Source organism: Elaeis guineensis, chromosome 2 (assembly GCF_000442705.2).
Source record: "Elaeis guineensis isolate ETL-2024a chromosome 2, EG11, whole genome shotgun sequence".
Lineage (NCBI taxonomy): Eukaryota > Viridiplantae > Streptophyta > Magnoliopsida > Arecales > Arecaceae > Elaeis > Elaeis guineensis.
The window spans coordinates 94124481-94142946 of NC_025994.2; the positions used below are offsets into that span (position 1 = coordinate 94124481).

Sequence of the window (18466 nt, forward strand, 5' to 3'; positions counted from 1 at the left end):
TTTGCTTTGAATTGTAATCGGGCTCCGGCCTTTACCTTGTAGACTTTCCTTTGTTTATGGAAAAAATTTCTTTAAGTCTTGAATGAATTCTTCTTTTGCCTTCTCCCCCTGTTTGCAATGCCAAACATGTCTGCAATGTCGAACGTTAGTCGCTGACTTAGTCAAGTCACACCAACTCGCATAAGTCGGTAGGGCTTCAGCAACTTGTTCAGCCCCGAGAGTAAAATGTGTCCCGACTTTAGGTCGGGTTCCGACAGTCGAAGTCGTCGTCCGGCGCAGTGTCGGGGAAACGATAGTAAGTCGGGTCCCATACCCCTGCGTCGGGTTCGATGTTTTCCGACGTCCGGTGGTAAGCCGAATGTCGTTCAGCCGGCCGTTGGTCGGTCGGCAAGTCGTAGATGCGACAAAGGTCGCGTCGTGTGATAGACGGTGGTAAGCCGAACATCCCTCGACCGGCCGTAGCTCGGTCGGAAGTCGCGACAATAGTCGCGTGGGCTTTTTGCCTTTCTTCGGTCGGGGCCCGATCGGCCTGTCGGCCGACGGATTCTGCCCGAAAATTCGACCGTAGAGGGAGCATGAACTCCCGTTCATAAGAGTCCGTCGGCCCTTTGTGAGGTCCGACAAGTCGTCGAAGGAGTATTGACTCCCGTCGTTGTAGATGCATCGGTCCGTGTAAGGGGCCGATGTGTCGTCGGGCGTGGAGCGCCGACCGGTAGTGGAAGAGTTAGAACTCCAATTTTTCAAACTGAACATGTATTCCGACAATTGAATTACAGAATTCACTGGCAATACAGCTTCAAGTTGTCGGCGTTCCAAGTCCGGGGAATGGTTTTTCCCTCAAGGGTTTCCAGCCGATAGGCTCTCGGCCCGAAGGTGTCAGCAACCTGTAGGGTCCTTCCCAGTTGGGAGCCAACTTCCCTTGGTCCAAGGGCTTCGACACCTCCGCCTTCCTCAAGACTAGGTCGCCCGGCTTAAAGAGCTTTGGGTCTGACCTTGGCGTTGTAGTACCGGGCGATCCTCTGTCGATATGAAGCCATTCGGATTTGAGCCTCATCCCGTAGTTCGGGGAGGAGGTCTAGGTCGGCCCTCCGATTTTCGGAGTTGTCCGGCTCGCGGTACTGCTCGACCCTTGAAGATGGCAGGCCAATCTCGAGCGGGATCATGGCTTCTGTCCCGTAGGCCAAACTGAACGGCGACTCTCCGATTGGGACGCGGGGGATCGTTTGGTAAGCCCACAGGACGGAGCCCAGCTCGTCGACCCAGAGACCTTTGGCTTCGTTCAGTCGGGTCTTGAGTCCATGGAGCAGGGTTCGGTTCGTCACCTCAACCTCACCGTTGGACTGTGGGTGCCGACTGAAGTTAGTCGATGACGGATGTGGAACCTGGCGCAGAAGTCCTTGAAGTCTTGGTTGTCGAATTGCCGTCCGTTGTCGGTGATGATGGTGTGCGGCAATCCGAATCTGAAAGATGATGGACTTTTGGACGAAGTCCTCCATCTTCCGCTCGGTGATCTGCGCCAAGGGCTCGGCCTCGACCCACTTCGTGAAGTAGTCGATGGCGATAACGATGAACTTCCTTTGGCCCGACGCCGGTGGGAAGGGGCCGAGAATATCGACTCCCCACTGAGCGAAGGGCCACGGAGCAATAATGGGAGCGATTTGGCTGGCCGGTTGGCGCTGAATATTGGCATACTTCTGGCATGGCTCGCACCTTCGGACCAACTCTGCCGCATCCTTCCTCATGGTCGGCCAGTAGTAGCCCTGTCGTAAGACCTTGAAGGCTAAGGACTTGCCCCCCAAGTGATTCCCACAAATTCCTTCGTGGACCTCTCGGAGGGCGTAGTCAGCGTCGGTCGGTCCCAAGCACCTGAGCAGAGGAAGGGAGAACGACCTCTTGTAGAGTCGGCCGTCCATGATCACATATTGCGACGCCGACCATCAGAGTCGCTTGGCCTCCGCGGGATCTTCGGGACTGGTCCCGTCGGACAGGTACCGGACGATCGGGTCCATCCAACTTGGTTCAGACGTTAGCTGCTGTACTTCTTCGACCCGATCGATGCTCGGCTGTTGGAGGTTTTCGACAAACGTCCGACCCAAAGAATCGTAGGCCGACGTTGCCAATCTGGAGAGAGCGTCGGCACGGGCGTTCTCCGTCCTGGGGATGTGGGAGATCTCGAAATGCTCGAGGCGGGCCACGAGATCCTTTACCTTCTGAAGATACTTGATCATGGTCGGATCTCGCGCCTCGAAGTCGCCCTTGACCTGCCCCACGATCAGCTGAGAGTCGGAGAATGCCCGGAGGCTGTCGACGCCCAGTTCCTTCGCCATCCTCAAGCCCGCGAGGAGTGCCTCGTATTCGGCTTGATTGTTGGAGGCCTTGAAGTCGAACCGGAGGGCGTATTCGGTGACAACCCCATCCGAGTTCGTGAGCAGGAGCCCGGCCCCGCTTCCCTGAGCGTTGGAGGCTCCGTCGATGTGAAGTACCCAGGTGGGGATCGGGTCTGGCTCAGAGACCGAATCTCGTCCCGTGCCTTCAGCTCCCGACCTTCGGTCGGTCGTCGGGCATTCAGCGATGAAGTCGGCCAAGACCTGAGCCTTCAAGGCAGGCCTCGGTCGGTTACTGAATGTCGAACTCGATAAGCTTCATTGCCCACTTAGCGAGTCGTCCGGATGTGTCGGGTCGGCGCAGTACGGCCCTCAGGGGCTGGTTGGTGAGTACCACGATGGCGTGGGCCTGGAAGTATGGTCGGAGCCGCTGCGCGGAGACGGTCAGGGCGAAAACCATCTTTTCCGTCTCCGAGTATCTGGCTTCGGCGCCGTGGAGCACTTTTGCTGGTGTAGTAGATGGGCTGATGGGTTCGGCACTCGTTTTTTCCGAACGAGCACCGAACTGATCGCCTCAGAAGATGTGGCCAAGTAGAGATACAAGGTCTCCCCGACCTGCGGCTTTACGAGCAGCGGCGGGGAAGCCAGGTACCTTTTCAGGTCTTCAAAGGCCTGTTCGCACTCATCCGACCAAGAGAAACCGTTCGCCTGACGCAAGGTCTTGAAGAACGGGAGGCACCTTTCAGCTGATCGGGAAATGAATCGGCTAAGAGCGACGATTCTTCCGTTCAGCTGTTGGACCTCCTTCTTGGTGTTCGGATGACGCATGTCGAGGATCGCCTTTATCTTCTCAGGGTTGGCCTCGATCCCTCTCTGAGAAACGAGGAATCCGAGGAACTTCCCCGAGGTCACCCCGAAGGCGCATTTGGTCGGGTTGAGCTTCATTCGGTGTCGTCGAAGGGTGCGGAAGGTCTCCTCGAGATCCTGAACATGGTCCGGATCTGCGTGCTCTTTACCAGCATGTCGTCCACGTATACCTCCATGTTACGCCCGATCTGGTCTTTGAAGACCTTATTGACGAGTCGCTGGTAGGTGGCGCCGGCATTCTTCAATCCAAAGGGCATCACCCGATAACAGTAGAGGCCCTTGGGGGTCACGAACGCGGTGTGCTCCTCGTCTTCAGGCGCCATCCGGATCTGATTGTACCCGGCGAAGGCGTCCATGAAGCTGAGCAGTCGAAATCCGGACGTCGCATCCACCAGCTGGTCGATCTTCGGGAGTGGAAAGCTATCCTTCGGCACGCTCGGTTGAGGTCGGTATAGTCGATGCAGATCCTCCACTTTCCGTTGGCTTTCTTGACCATGACGACATTGGCGAGCCAATCGGGATACGTGGATTCCCGAATGAAGCCTGCTTCGAGCAGCTTGTCCACTTCTTCGTCAATGGCCTTCTGCCTTTTTGGGGCGAAGGACCTTTTCTTCTGCCTCACCGGCTTCATTGTCGGGTCGATGTTGAGTCGGTGAGTAATTGTTTCTGGAGGGATGCCCGACATATCTGCTGCCGACCATGCGAATATGTCGGCGTTGGCCGTCAGCAACTCCGCCAGTCCGGTGGCGTTCGGTGTCGGGCAATTGAGACCCGACCCAAACTTTTCTGTCGGGATTTTCTCCTACCGGGATCGCCTCGAGCTGCTCGGCCGGCGAACCCCGCTCTTCCTCCTCCCGTTGATCCAGTTTGTCGATTGTCAGGGGATCCTTTGTCTCGTCGCTTTGGGCGGAGATTTGGAAGCATCGTCGGGCGAGCTGTTGATCTCCGCGCATCTCCCCGACTCCGTTTTTGGTCGGAATCGAACAAGGAGATGGTACGTCGAGACGATCGCCCTGAGGGCGTTCAGTCCGGGTCGCCCGAGTATGGCGTTGTAGGCCGAAGGAACTTGGACGACCGCGAAAATGAGGGAGACTGTGCTTTGCCGTGGTTTTCGGTACCGACCGTCACGGGCAGGGTGATTTCTCCTTCTGTCGTGACGGTGTCTCCGGCAAAGCCGATCAAGGGGGTGGAGACCCCACTAAGTCGATCAGTCGGTAGTCGCATTCCGAGAAAAAGGTCGAGTAAAACAAAACATTTGTCGAACTTCCATTATCAACAAAAATTCGTTTTACATCATAATTGGCTATTGTCGCCGACACAACAACAGCGTCGTCGTGGGGAGTCTGGATGCCCCGAACGTCGTCTTCTGAGAAGGTAATCACGTCGTCCGGGCGCGGCTTTTTCGTCGGCTCCCCCCTGTAGACGTCCCCGATCCCAGCCGCTTGGAGATCATGTTGATGACTCCAGCCGTCGGCTGGTTAGTCGGCGCCTCTTCAGTCGGCTGGGGGCGTCGATCGGCAGTCGGTCGGGTCGGCGGACCCTTTCGAAACTTGCCGAGATACCCCGGCGGATGAGATTTTCGATCTCATCCTTCAACTGGATGCATCGCTCGGTGTCGTGGCCGTGGCTCCGATGGAACCGGCAGTACTTCCGATGGTCGAGGCCCTTTGCCTTCAGAGGCGGAGGCCGTCGCAGGTATTCTTCCCCTTCGATCTCCATCAAGATCTGCGCACGGGGAGCGGAGAGAGGAGTGTAGGAGTCATACCTGGGACGCACCGACCTCGGAGTCTGTCGGCGGGGTGATTTTTGGATCTGTCGGGGTGGAGAAAGCCGACTATCGGCCGGGGGCCTGCTTGGTTCGGCGGGCTCCCGACCTTTTCTTCGCTTCTCCTTCGGACCCCTGGGCTCGACCAAGCGTCGGTCGGACGCTCCTTCGTCCGCGCGCATATACTTGTATGCGCGCTCCAGTAGCTCGGCGTATGTTCGGGGGAGGGTCTTGTCCAGAGAATAAGTAAATCGGGACGACCTCAGGCCCCGCTTCATGGCTGAAACCGCCATGTCTTCGTTGAGGTCCCGGACCTCGAGCGTGGCCGCGTTGAATCGCGCCACGAAGTGTCGGAGCGTCTCGTTTTCCCCCTGCTTGAGGGAGAAAAGGCTATCCGACGTTCGCGGCGGCTTTCGGCTGGTGCTGAAATGGGCCACGAACGAGTGCTCGAGCTGCGCGAAGGAATGGATACTGCCCGATCGAAGACCGGAGTACCAAGCCCTGGCAGCCTTGCGAAGTGTGGCGGGGAAGCCGATGCAAAAAAGAGCGTCGGTTGCCCCTTGAATTGTCATGAGAGCTTTATAGCTCTCGAGGTGGTCGACTGGGTCGGTGGAGCCGTCGTATGGCTCCACGTTCGGCATTTTGAACCGACTGGGAATCGGCTCATCGAGGACCAGTCGAGAGAGAGGCTGGGCGGTCTGGAAGTCGACGTCGTTCGAAGACTTCTGGCCGTCCATCTGCAGTTGGGCGAGTCGGCGGTCGATCTCCTCGAACCGTCGCTCGTAGTCGTCCGCTCGTCGATGCTGGGAGACCCCGGGAGTGGAGCCTCCGGAGGATTCTGAAAGAGAGGCCGACGGTGTGCGCGGCCGCTTTTCCTTCCTCGCCCGTTCCAACGGGGAAGGAGAGGGCCGCTGAGAGTCGGTCGTCGCGCCGTGGTCGCCCCTCCTCCTCTCCGTGGGAGCGCTGTTGAGAGCGCTCGCATGGAGGCGACAGGGGTCGGCGCGGCCGTCGGCGGCTGCTCCTGGAAGGCATAGGTCGGGCCGCCGGTTGTTGCTGGAGGCTTTTGACTGCGTCGGTCAGTACGGTCATCTGCCGTACGATGGCCGCAATCTGGGCCTCCGTGGTCACTGCAGGGCGCAGAGCTAGGCTCCGCCGCCGGTGGGGGGGAGGCTTCTTCCCGGCGGGAAGAGCGCCTTGCCGACCCAGTGATTCTCGATCGTTGAGCTCTTGTCTTTGTCATGCTGACCCCTACCTGGCGCGCCAATCTGTTGCGGCCAATCGCCTCGTCGCCCGATCGCCGGGAAGCGTGCACCTGCAAAAGGAAGTCCGCACTGACCGGAGGCGGCTCCGGCGGGGACCCTCCGACGGTCAAGTCAGAGAGGTGACTGGGCAACAGTGAAATGCAGACAGAGAGCTCTGAGAAGAGAGAGGGAGAGAGAGAGGAGCGAGCCTGCGTATGTGGGAGAGACGGGCGGATCCCCTTGCACTGTTGCCTTCCCCGGTATATATAGTGGAGCAGGTATGGCGCCGTCATTAATGGCGCGGACAAGTGAGGAACTGTCAACTCACTGTAGACTGTCAGAGCCGCCGTGAAAATGTCATGTCGCCGTGTAGCCGTCTAATCACCAGGGTTGACCCGCTCTCGGCGGGACAATGCCCCTGGGTAACTGTGCCGCATGTCCGTGTCAGAGCTGACAAGGTCTGGCGGCTGTACGGCGATGGGAGGAGACGGCCGACCCTTGGTCGGTGGCCAGCAGAGTGGCGTCGGGTTCCTCCGTCAGTCGGCGAGTTTCATGTGAGTCGGCCTCTGGGTTTGGTCGGTCGGGAGGATACGCCCGACATACCTCCAGTCGGCGATTGGGCCATTGAAAAGCCGTCGGTAGCGTCCGTTAGTCGGGCACTCCCGGCTTTCAGTCGGGGCGCTCCGACCGTCAATCGGTCGATATGCCCGTCAGTCGGTCGGTCGGCCAGTCAGAGACGGTCAGTCAGTCGATCAGCCGATCGGTCGGACGGTCGGCCAATCGGAGACGGTCAGTCGGTCGGCCAGCCGGTCGGTCGGTATCCCACAACACTTATTATCATCAAAAAAAAAAAAAAAAATCCTATTCCTTACTTCCTTCCCGTCATCTCTTTCCACCACCACACACCAGATCCTCTTGATCATCTCACGTCCATCAGAGTCCTCTCATCAACATCGACAAGGTCCACCCTACCATCACATACTGCCCTATTTTTGGTTAAAAATTTCATTTATATGTGGTTAAAGAAAGCAAAACTGCACCATGTTTTCGGTAGCATTGTGAAAATTAAAAATAAACATGAAAAACGAAAACCAAACGTGGTCCAAATCACCGTCGTGTCCACCGGCACTGCACCAAGGTTCTCCTTCATTATCTATTCGGTCAAGTGACCAAGCTTGCGTTACTTCCCTTAGTTTCAGCTTTTTTAAACTAAAACAAATAAAAAAGACAACGATAATACGAATCAAGAAATAGAAGAACCAACCCATAAACTAAAACCCTCCCTCATTGGAGCAAGAAACAATTAAACTCGGAAAAGTGAAACAAGAACCGAAACCCTCGGACAGAAACCCTCCGCATTCGTTGAAAACCCTAGACGAACCATGGGAAGAACGAGAAGAGAGAAGGTAAAGGAAAGAGAGGAGAGATGAGGGATATAATACCGAATGCACCGAGATGTTCTGGTCGACGAACAATTCATAGTGAACGGAAGTCATGAGACTTCCAATGGTCATACTCTCATCCGCCGCTCGGCGAGGGGCTCCTTCTCTCCCTCGACTCTCTCTCCTCTCCATCGTGGTGTCTGAACTCCATCGTGGCGTTTCAAAAAAACAAGGACGAGTCGGCGAGGTCGTGGCCTATTTATAGGCGGAGGTCAGGTGGATCCGTTCGGTATCCGTGTGGTACTACCAGCTGTCAAGGACCGAGTTGAATTCTTATCATAAAAAAAGAACGACTTGAATAAGCGTTGTATATAATATAGCAATGTATATAGTGTTTATGGGCCCTCCATTTTTAACCGATTTAAGTGATCCGTCCGTCCATTTCTGTGTCGGGCGGCGTCTCATTCAGTCATTCTGATGAACAGGGCTCGGGAGGGAATGGGATTTAAGCAGTCCGCCGTAGGAAGTCCCAGTTAGCCCAGCGCCATGGACCACTTCAGCACAGGGTAAGGCATGCGGACCAAATCTAATGAGGTTTATTGAAGACTGGCAAAGCAAAACACACTAATATCTTACAATTTATTAGGGTCACAGGAGGATGAATGTATTAATTGGAAGGATGAATATTTTCTATTAGGATAGATTCTCATCGCTTAACTGACTAGCCTTCCTTCTCTCGTCTCCCAACTGATTAAGTGCACGACAATCGACTCTTTCTAGTCTCTACACCGACTGAGCACCGCGATTCAATCCGATTTGAATCAGTGAGTCTTGAGTCGGCATTCGACCAAGTAATATCGATGAGACTTGATAACCAACTAAGGGCTGGCGGACCAATCAAATCGGCGTTTAACCGACTTGATTCGACATGCAACCTACGACTGGCTGCTGATATTCGGCATATGGCTGACTATTTTTTCGATGCCATACCGACCATCCGAATCAACGATGGTTATTCGACATGAGCATTAACCCCATGCAAATATTGAACATTCGCATCGAAGAGGGTGCAACTAACCGACGCAATCCGAGGACAAAAATCAAAAGAAGAAAATAAAGGAGGAAGGAACTCCGTGGGACCCAGCCGAATCCATGCTGAGGGGGAGGCTCCATCTTTCCGACTAAGTTTGAAGCCTAAAAACTTTAAATGCAGGTATAACTCTTACACCCCCTTAAACTGCTCTCATATGCGATTCTCTTGGAGATAGAGGGGGAGAGCTACTTTTGACATCCCTCAGCCGATAAAGTCGAAGCCAACATCTCACAACAGGAAGCATTATTATCTGTTTCATCGTGATCACCGAATAAGCATCCACTTAAAGGATGAGATAAAGGCTTAATAAGGTAGAAGATATCTCAGAAAATATATGCGGGACCAATCTATGCAGCTGCCTTCTGATCCTTAACCACAGCCATACCCTAAGAAGAAACTCATGCTCAGCCAACGGCAGGCGTGATCAATATGATCTTAGCAGGATTGAGACTGCAGGGGGCAGACGACTCAGAAAGCTCCTCCAAATGATGAATCGACCAACTTGGACAAATGATAAGCTGATTTGGACTTGCTTGACGAAATTCGGAGATAAGCTCAACTAAGAATGGCTTTCCTATCAGCAAAGGATGGTTCGGTACTACAACTCCTGAGTCAAGCGCAAGATTTTTTCGAGTGGGAGACTTAGTCTTTACACGAGCAAAGTGTCCAAACCAACTGAGCAAGGAAAATTATCTCTGACTTAGGAGGGCCACAGTAAAATCTCGGCAGTTCTACGACTAGGAGCATACAAATGGAGAACTTGGACGGCACAAAAAATTTTTGGACCTAAAATGTCGAGAATCTATGGATGTACTATCAGTAAGAATGCCTTATAAATAAAAATTTTTTCTTCTCTATAATTCTGTACCGAATAGTTCAACTACTTGGTAATTTATCGAACTAAATTGATCGCTTGACACCTGGCCAACAATCGCATCATCGGCTTATATCTGACGAAACGTTATTCAGCTGACATCCGATTGATGAGCATAAGATCCAACAACAGCAAGTGTACCAGCTACGGTTGGAGAGCCGCAAGCATATAAGCTACAATTTGCATGCAAGCCAAGACGAACAAAGTTGTGGTTAGTCAGTTTGCTTCTGATTCACCGAGGATCAATTGATCCGAAATAAAATGGAGCTATTTTCTCTAATCAACTATGTTTTGATTCAACAGAATAATCTACAACTATGTTCCAATTCAACAGAATAATCTACGACTGTGTTCCGATTCGACGGAACAATCTACAACTATATTCTGATTCAATGGAATGATCTACAACTGTATTCTAGTTTGATAAAATGATCAATAACTATGCTTCAAATTCGCGAGGTGCTCTACAAAATGACGACTATGCTTCAAATTCAATGAGATGTTCTACAAAACGACAACTCATTCTATAAAACAACGGAACAGCTAGGCAAGCTTTCAGGTAACATTGAATGAAGATCATCGAGAAGCAACTTGGATTCATACATCGATTAACTCCTTTTCGCCTAATTAAGGCTAAATAATCGGACTCAGAAGTTGGAGGACAGTGTTAGAGTAGATTTTTGTTGCTTAGCCGACTAGCTTTCTTCCTCCCTCCCAACGACCAAGTGTGCGACAATCGACTCTTTCTTGTCTCTACACCGATTAAGCTACCGTGATTTAACCCAACTTGGAACAACGAGTCTTGAGTCAGTATTCAACTGACTAATATCGACGAGACTTGATAACCAACTAAGGGCTGCGGACCCAATCAAGTCGTGTTTAACTGACTTGGTTCGACATACAACCCATGACTGGTTGATGATATTATTAGATATATATCCTAGAAGTCAATATGATGACACATTGTAATAAATCTATGACACAATTTTGTACTTAATATATTGATATGATCAATAAAAAGACAAGTTCTTTTTCATTCAAGTGTGATGTGTCCCAGAATCATCCATGAAATTAGTTTCGATACATATTCTCAAGGTGTTGAGAATTAGAGATATATATTTAATTTCTAAATACTCTTGATCGTAAGATCATCATGAGGATGGTGATAGATCCGGATAGACTAGTGCATAAATTATTTTCTTCGGGATAGATGAGTCTCTGGTCTACTGTGTAGAGACACAGGACGATAAGTATGGATGGTTATTAGAGAATAACTAATACTGGAGCGTGACCATACGAGAGATCACTTGAATTTCTATTTGATCGTCAGTGATTGTCTCGATGCTATAGTTGTGTGACTGATCCTTTGACTTGAGATGATGCTACTACTCACAGTGAGGCTACTGGAGTTTGACTGACACATAAATATAGGTCTCATGAGCTCTTATAGTAGATGTGGGCGATAGTTTGGTCCACTGTAGGAGTGGAGTGCGCATCAAAATAGGATCTATCAACCTTGATAGAGAGGAGTAGTTTTATGAAATTTAAAAGGCTAAATCCAAGAGTCTGTAGCCATAGCAGTGTGATTGATGGAAAGAAGTTTTCATAAAATCACAACTAGACTTGAGCTAATCGAATCTATCATATAACTGATGATGAAGTTTGACGATTTATCCATGACATATCATCTAATCAAAACTCACGATAGAGGACTGAATCATATATTAACTACACCTAGAGATTCATTTCAGTTCTACTGGGTGGTCACTACATACTGCTAGATGTCACTGATGGATTGTGAGAGCTCACTGGATTATTTTGGATCGACAATCATTGTTGAGTTAGAGCGAAATTGTTCTGACCCATTGAAAAAAATTTTAATGATACTTTGAAAGAGATCATTGTATGTCTCACTACCAGATAGAATTGAACTATGAGGTCCACACAAAAAGATTAGGTCTGAAATAAGCAATTGAGCTTATGAAGTATCAATTGGATTTAGAGAAATTTATTGGGTTCATGGTAACCTTACTAGCACATGGTTAGATCCAATTCTTCTTTCCGTTAGGATTACTTATTTGATAAGATAATTCTAACTTAATTACCTACTAATAACCTAAATGAATAGATTCATTGGACTCCATTGTTGGGTGTCTAAGGTTATAGATCATATTAATTAAGGGTGCAAGTCTCTAATTAATTTTTTTGATAGTTATTCTTGGGCGCCATCTTGATTTTATCAAGTTGGACATGTCCATTGATTAAAGGGCCTTTAATTCTCCTATGGAGCATCTCTTGGGTGTATTTTGGGGTGTCTAATTATGGGTACAAGGGCTCCAATTGTTGATGTCCAAAGAGTCTCCTAAAGTAAGTTGAATAACTTAAGTTAATAGGAAACTCAATGTAAGTAGGATTTGTATTATGTGATTGAATAGGATTCAATCTTATGCCTATTTAAAGGAACCTCTCTTAAAGTTCCTAGAGAATCCAAACCAGCAGGTCCCACACCCGTAGAAGGTCTCCACGCCCTCTCTTCCTCCCCTTTACTCTTCTTTCTTGGATGTTCTACACGCCCCTTCTCTTGGAACACTAGTCCCAAGGTGTTCCATGCCCAAGACTGTTGGGTGCCTCTTCCTTGCTAGTTTCTAGCATCTAGTAGCAGCATATAGTAAGGAGAAACTCTAGAGAAGAGGAGAAAAAGAAGATCAAGAAAAGATATCAAATGTTGATCATGATCCAGACTTCGTTCAGATTTAGCAGGCTGAATTTTGAAGAAAAAAGTTCAGATTAAAGAGGGCTGTTCCAAACTGATCCCAAGTAGATACTCGTAGAGGTCGGATACTTGTGTGGCTAAGAGAGAATCTTTTCTCTTCCAGATCCAAATTTAAAGAAAAAGATTGCGAAATAGATATGTGATTTGATCACAATCTGAATTTCAACATATATCAATTTCAGCATATGAGATAGATTCATATAGTTTTATATTTTCATGCATGCATAATTCAGATTAAAAATATTTTAATCTTGTTCTCCACTGCGGTGTTTAGAAAATAAAGTTTTAAAACATATATGCATGCACCAAATTCTGAATTCCAATAAATATTTGGCATATAGCCAACTACTTGCTCAGTGCCATACCGACCATCTAAATCGATAACAGTTATTCGATATGAGCGTTAACCACATGCAAACATGGAGCATAATAATCACCCACGAGTAGCCTATTACTCACCTTTAACGGTAGTTAATAAGGTAACCACCCACTAAATGCCACAACTCCCATGTTTTAAATCTTCAAAGATGAGAGTTATATAATAATGGCTCTCTTTGTATTATAAAAAGATATAAATCATGGAGGACCAGGTAAGCAAAGCTAAGCTAGGCTACTCTCTGCTATTTTGAGCTCTCATTTTGGCTCTCTTGATTGTGTCCTTTCTCCAACTAACTTAAGTATCGAAGAGTCCCTCATCGGATAACTTCCGGCAAGTGGACTTCTTTTGCAGGTTTTTTACCGTTCACTACTCCACCGTAACAACTCGACTCCTGACCTACTATTCCGTTAGAGATAGACTACAACAATCTCCATCCACCATTTAGTTCAAAAAGTTATAAAGAAATGGATGAAAATGGAGAAGTTGTCTATCCATCTTGATCCATCATTTTGATGTAGGGAAGGATAGATAAAACATTGATGGATGAATTTTTATATTGATAAAATTATTTCATTAATTTTTTGATAAAAATATATTATTTTTTATTTTTTTATTTATATTATTTATATATATTTTCATATGTACTTTTAATCATATACTCTTAAATTTTGTTACTAATTATTTTAATTTTAATAATTATAATTAAATAATTCTCTTCTATTTCTCTATTTTTATTTATTATTTTTTAATATTTATATAATATTAATTAACTATATAAATTAAAATATAAATTAACTAATTATTTATATAATTAGTTCATTAATAATTAATTTATAAAATTATATATTAAATTAAAATTAAATATTTATATAATTTTTATATAATTAGAGATTATGAAGATTATAAGTTTATACATTATGTACTTTTTTAGTATAAATGTATTATAAATTGATAATAGTAATATTTTTATCAAAGGATAGTCTAATAAAAATATTATACAAATCTCATCCATCCTCTTTTTTATTTTTTCTATACCAACGGAGGAGAAAATTATTTTCATTTATCCTTTTATTTCATCAAATATGAGAAAATAAATAAAAAATCCATCCATCCTTCCTCTTTCATCCATCTTTTCTTTAATCTATCATTCATACCAAATAAATGGTTAATACAGAGCTATCCTGCCTAATATGTTACAAGGTTTGACCATGTATATATGCTCGGAAAAAGATTCTTCCACTTCATTACTAAATTTAGCACTAGTATAATATGGAGAAAAAAATTAATTCAGTATTCATTATGATAAAATAAGGACTTTGAAAAGATAGATGAAAAATCTGTTCATCTTCTTCTTCATCCATCATTCCTTCTCCATCCATTCTTTCTTCAGGTTTCACCATGTATATATGCTAGAGAAAAAAAAAAAATCTTCTACTTCATTACTAAATTTAGGACTATTATAGTATGGGGAAAGAAATTAATCCGGCATTCACTAGAACAAAATAGGGACTTTGAGATTTGGAAAGGATCATAAAGTTCTCAGCATGGACATGTTCTTTTTTTTTTTTTTTCTTTGCTGCATAGAAACTTCAAACTAAATAAGAAACTATAAAGATCCGCATCTAACTTTGATTCTACATTCATCAGTCTACTGTTGTGCATGGAACTTGCATGCTGAGGATCTTTAAATAAACCACAGACCCAATTTGTAGCGTTGTACATTTGTTTATACATTCTTAGAGATTGCATTTGCAGTTTGCATATGGAACTTCTAAGCCATGGTTTTTTAAATATTTAAAGGCTAATGGTGAACTTGATCCTCATTTTTGCTTCGTTTTTTAGATAAATTAAACCAAACAAGTTTAAATACTTCCATGGGAATCAACAATTACTTCATTATTTTTAAAAATCGATGTTGTGAAATATCAAAAGTCTATGTGGAGCTTATAAGCTAGAGACTGGTAATTTTGTTTTCAACTTCATTTCCACAAAGGTTATAGTCTATAGAGAGTAGTTTATAAATAATTAAAGGCTTATTTGTGAACTTTTTAGTAATTTTTGTGATTGTATATATTGTTCATAGCGCAATTGCAAACTAGTGCAACCTCTGTAAACCACCAAGTCTCGAACTCGTAAATTATACGAGACTTGCTATACATTTGTGCATAATATATATATATATTCAAAATTATAGATCCAATATTTATATAAAATAAATATGGACTCAACAAAAAGTGTTATTCACCATTATGACAGTTATAGAAGCTCTTATTTGTCTTAAAGCAACATGTAAATTTTTAATATTAAAATAAAATTTAAAATTGTGGTTACTATCATAAAAAATATTACTTTGTGGATCATAAAATTATTTTTGGAGAATTTTCAGATAAAATTTGAATTTTGAAAAATATATTTTATTTGAAAAGAACTTAGAAGTGAAAAGAATGGCGGTTTGTTGTAATGAAAGATAATAATTATTGTTTATTTCTATGATTTTTATCTTAAAATTTGTTAGGGTTGTAACCCCGTTGACCATGCATGGATGCGTGAAAAGCCTGTGCAATGTTTGATGGCAGACAACAGCATCGTAGTCTTATCAAAAATAAATAAATAAATAAATAACAGCAACGTAACGGTTTTTATAATGTTACGCCAGTTGTTAAAACAACTTTGTCCAAAATTCGTTATTTTAATTTATCTTAACTTGCGTGGAGGTGAGGGTAACCGAGATGAACCCTCTTCCCTGGGAGGCACCGTAGCAACGAACATTTACTCCTTCCCTGGGGGACTTCAACCCGCCCTCCCGCTCTCTCCCCTTCCCTTTCAGCGATCCTTCGGGATCCTGCGATGGGACCGCCCTGAGGTTGGAGAACTTGAGCTCTTTTTCGTGCGAGAGGCTTGAAGAGATGACGAGCCGAGCCGTTACAAACCTGGGTCGGCCTTCTTCTTCGCGTCGCGTCCCTGGAGCGTTGATCCCGCTACCAAACTCCGCCACCGCTGGAAGACGAGAACGACGACGAGGAGGCAAGCGATCCGTCCCCTCTTTCGTATCTTTTCTTCCTTTCGTTTGCATTCTTGATGCGTTTCTTGATTACTCGTTTCTTGTTTTCTATTTTGATTTCGGCATTCTTTGGATTCCTGAGATGGTGGTTGGTTTCCGCTTCGGTTTTAGTTGGTTCTTGTTTTCTATTCTGGTTTTAGGGTTATGTGTTCTTGATTTCTTGTTTGGTCTCGGTGTTTTTTGGATTCCAGTGATGGTTCTTGGTTTCGAGTACGGGTTTGGTTGGTTCTGAATTTCTAGTCCGGTATTAAGGTTGTATGGTGTTGTTATTTCTTATCATAGCTGTGATTTGTCAAGTTCTAGTTTCTGATGATCATCTGGTTCTAGGACTTGCCCTGTGTGATTTATTAAATCTTAGGAGGTTTTGATGATTTATTTTAATTTTCAGAGTTTGTTTTCATGCCAATTTCCATTGATGGTGTTAGATCATTTCCTTATGAACAGGTTGATAGAACTAACTGTCCTATGATTTTATGAGAATCTCGTAGTTTATTTCGATCGAATTGTTAACATGTCTAACGGTGTTTGAATTATTGTGGAGTTTGAACTCCCCTTTATCTTTATCACATGTAGACAACTGTTGTGCAGGGATCAGACTTGAAGAAGTATCTCGTCTCTTTGAGATATTCTTTTAGTGATTGAGGTGGTTCTACTTTCCTGTTGATATGTCTTTCACATTATTCTCTGTTTTACCCTTGGTTTACAACTGGTATTTTTAAAAGGATGTTTCTTTTCGATCTTTTGAAACTGTTTGATTTTTTTTATTTGAATCATATTTTTTACACCATCAATGGTGATTGGAATTATTTTTTAACATGTTTCCTGTTGTTTTTCTTGGTTTGAGGGGGATTTGGAGTTTAACTTATCGGTTTGAATGGGGTTTTATCTATTCGTTCTTTTGTTATGGAATCATTTGGCTTGTGAAGAGATGTAAGCGGTATGGTGGACAAGAGAATGTGGCTATAAGCATTTTGTATTTCTAATGCGTGGCCATAAGCATTTTGTACTTTAATTTTTGCTTCCGTTTGTTTTGCTGATACTTCTCTGAAAGATTTGGTATTTTTGGCTGGTGATTGAAGCAAATACTTGGTATTTATCAGACGGTGCATTGTGATTCTTCCACAGGCTTCATCTAACTTGCTTGTGGATGCAGCTATTTATTGCAATTTCCACTGTCTGCTTTATCTTTGTGGCTGATATACATGTGCAGGCTTTTATGATAGTTTGATTCGGTATTTCTAGTTAGTGTTCGAGCCTGTGATTCATGTGTCATGAGGTCTGACTTTGTTATTAACTTTATTTAATGCAGATGTTCGATGTGATTTTCATTGTTGAATCACTACACTTGTGGATGAGCAGTGCTCTCTCATTGTGCCTGTTGCTCCATTAAATCCTTCTTATTTTCTTCCAAGATGCTGAAGTGATGTGCTTGAACAGGAATAATTAGATTTATCCATTTTACATCAATGCCTATCTTTCATATCTATGTCTCACTGCAGATGGCAAATTAGGACTCCAATAGATAATTATGGTGATTTGTTGCTCTTTCAATCTTTTTTTAACATATCATGTTGATCTTATGGTGGTTAAAGGTATATTTAGCTTCTTACCAAAAAAAAAAGGTATATTTAGCTTAAAGATTTTGATGGAATTTTGCTATCCAATTGACTAAAAATAACCATAACAAGATAAATTATACCTTAAAAGATTGTCTTTTTTCTTTTAACATTGGCTTTTCTGTGCCAGTTTACTAGTAAAAGGTGAACAATCAATTGTGTTGGATTATATTATTCTAGCACCGGCTACCATTTGTTGCTTATTAAGTTTTTAATTGTAGTTTTGTTTTTTATTTTGCAAGCTACTGTTGACCGATCCTGGTGTTCTATGTTGCTGCTTATTCAATTGCACTTATCATGATTCCGCTATTGTAGAATAAACATATAGAATCAGGGTGGTTATAGTGATCAAAGTGGCTGACGAGAAACAAAAGGTGAATACTGCGGACACCATAATTCTACCATTTCCTGGGCATCACATTGGTTCTCATCAAATTTTAAGAGAATGATGTTCCACTATGATAGTTGGCGATGTGTTTTATGTTTGGTTTTCCTATCCATTATGGAAGTTCATGCGGACCTTGCCTGGTTTGATGCTACTGAGATGCTACTGCTTTTGTTTGCTGGAGTGATATTATTTTTACGAAGTGCAATTCTTGCTTTCAGTTCTGATACAATCACATAACCAAGTTGGTACCGTCATGACGCTCTTTTCCTCTTTCAGGGACTCTGTTCATAGAGCATAACTTGGCGATGGAAGGCAATGATGTAGGCTGAAAATCAGGTGGCTTGAACAGTTCTGGACATGGATTAAGCACAATTTTGTTTCCAAACATAGTATCTTTTAGATCACTGTGAATGTTACAGATCATTTATTTAGATATTCCATTATGTATCAACTACAGTCTGGTTGGCCCTCGGGAGCGTAAAGCTTTGCCTTCAGGGTTTGCTTGCTTCCCTCTCATTAATCATTTAATCATTCCATCGGCAAGTATCCGGTAAATAGCAAACAAGATATGTATATTTTACGAGGGGTCTCCCAAATGTTGCACTTTCATAATTAATGAAAATAAACTAACAGTTACATCAGATCGGTTGGTTTATAACATCCTTTATTGTGATATGGTGACACCAGGACTATTACAATTTAA

The 18466-nt window shown here is 44.8% G+C and overlaps 1 long non-coding RNA gene across 1 annotated transcript; it reads left to right on the forward strand.

Moving 5' to 3' along the window:
* The first annotated feature begins 15399 nt into the window (after positions 1 to 15399).
* Positions 15400 to 18406, forward strand: LOC140855718 (uncharacterized). Its single transcript, XR_012138712.1, has 3 exons — positions 15400 to 15722; positions 17069 to 17290; positions 17618 to 18406. It is a non-coding gene; the product is annotated as an uncharacterized lncRNA (long non-coding RNA).
* The last annotated feature ends 60 nt before the right edge of the window (positions 18407 to 18466 follow it).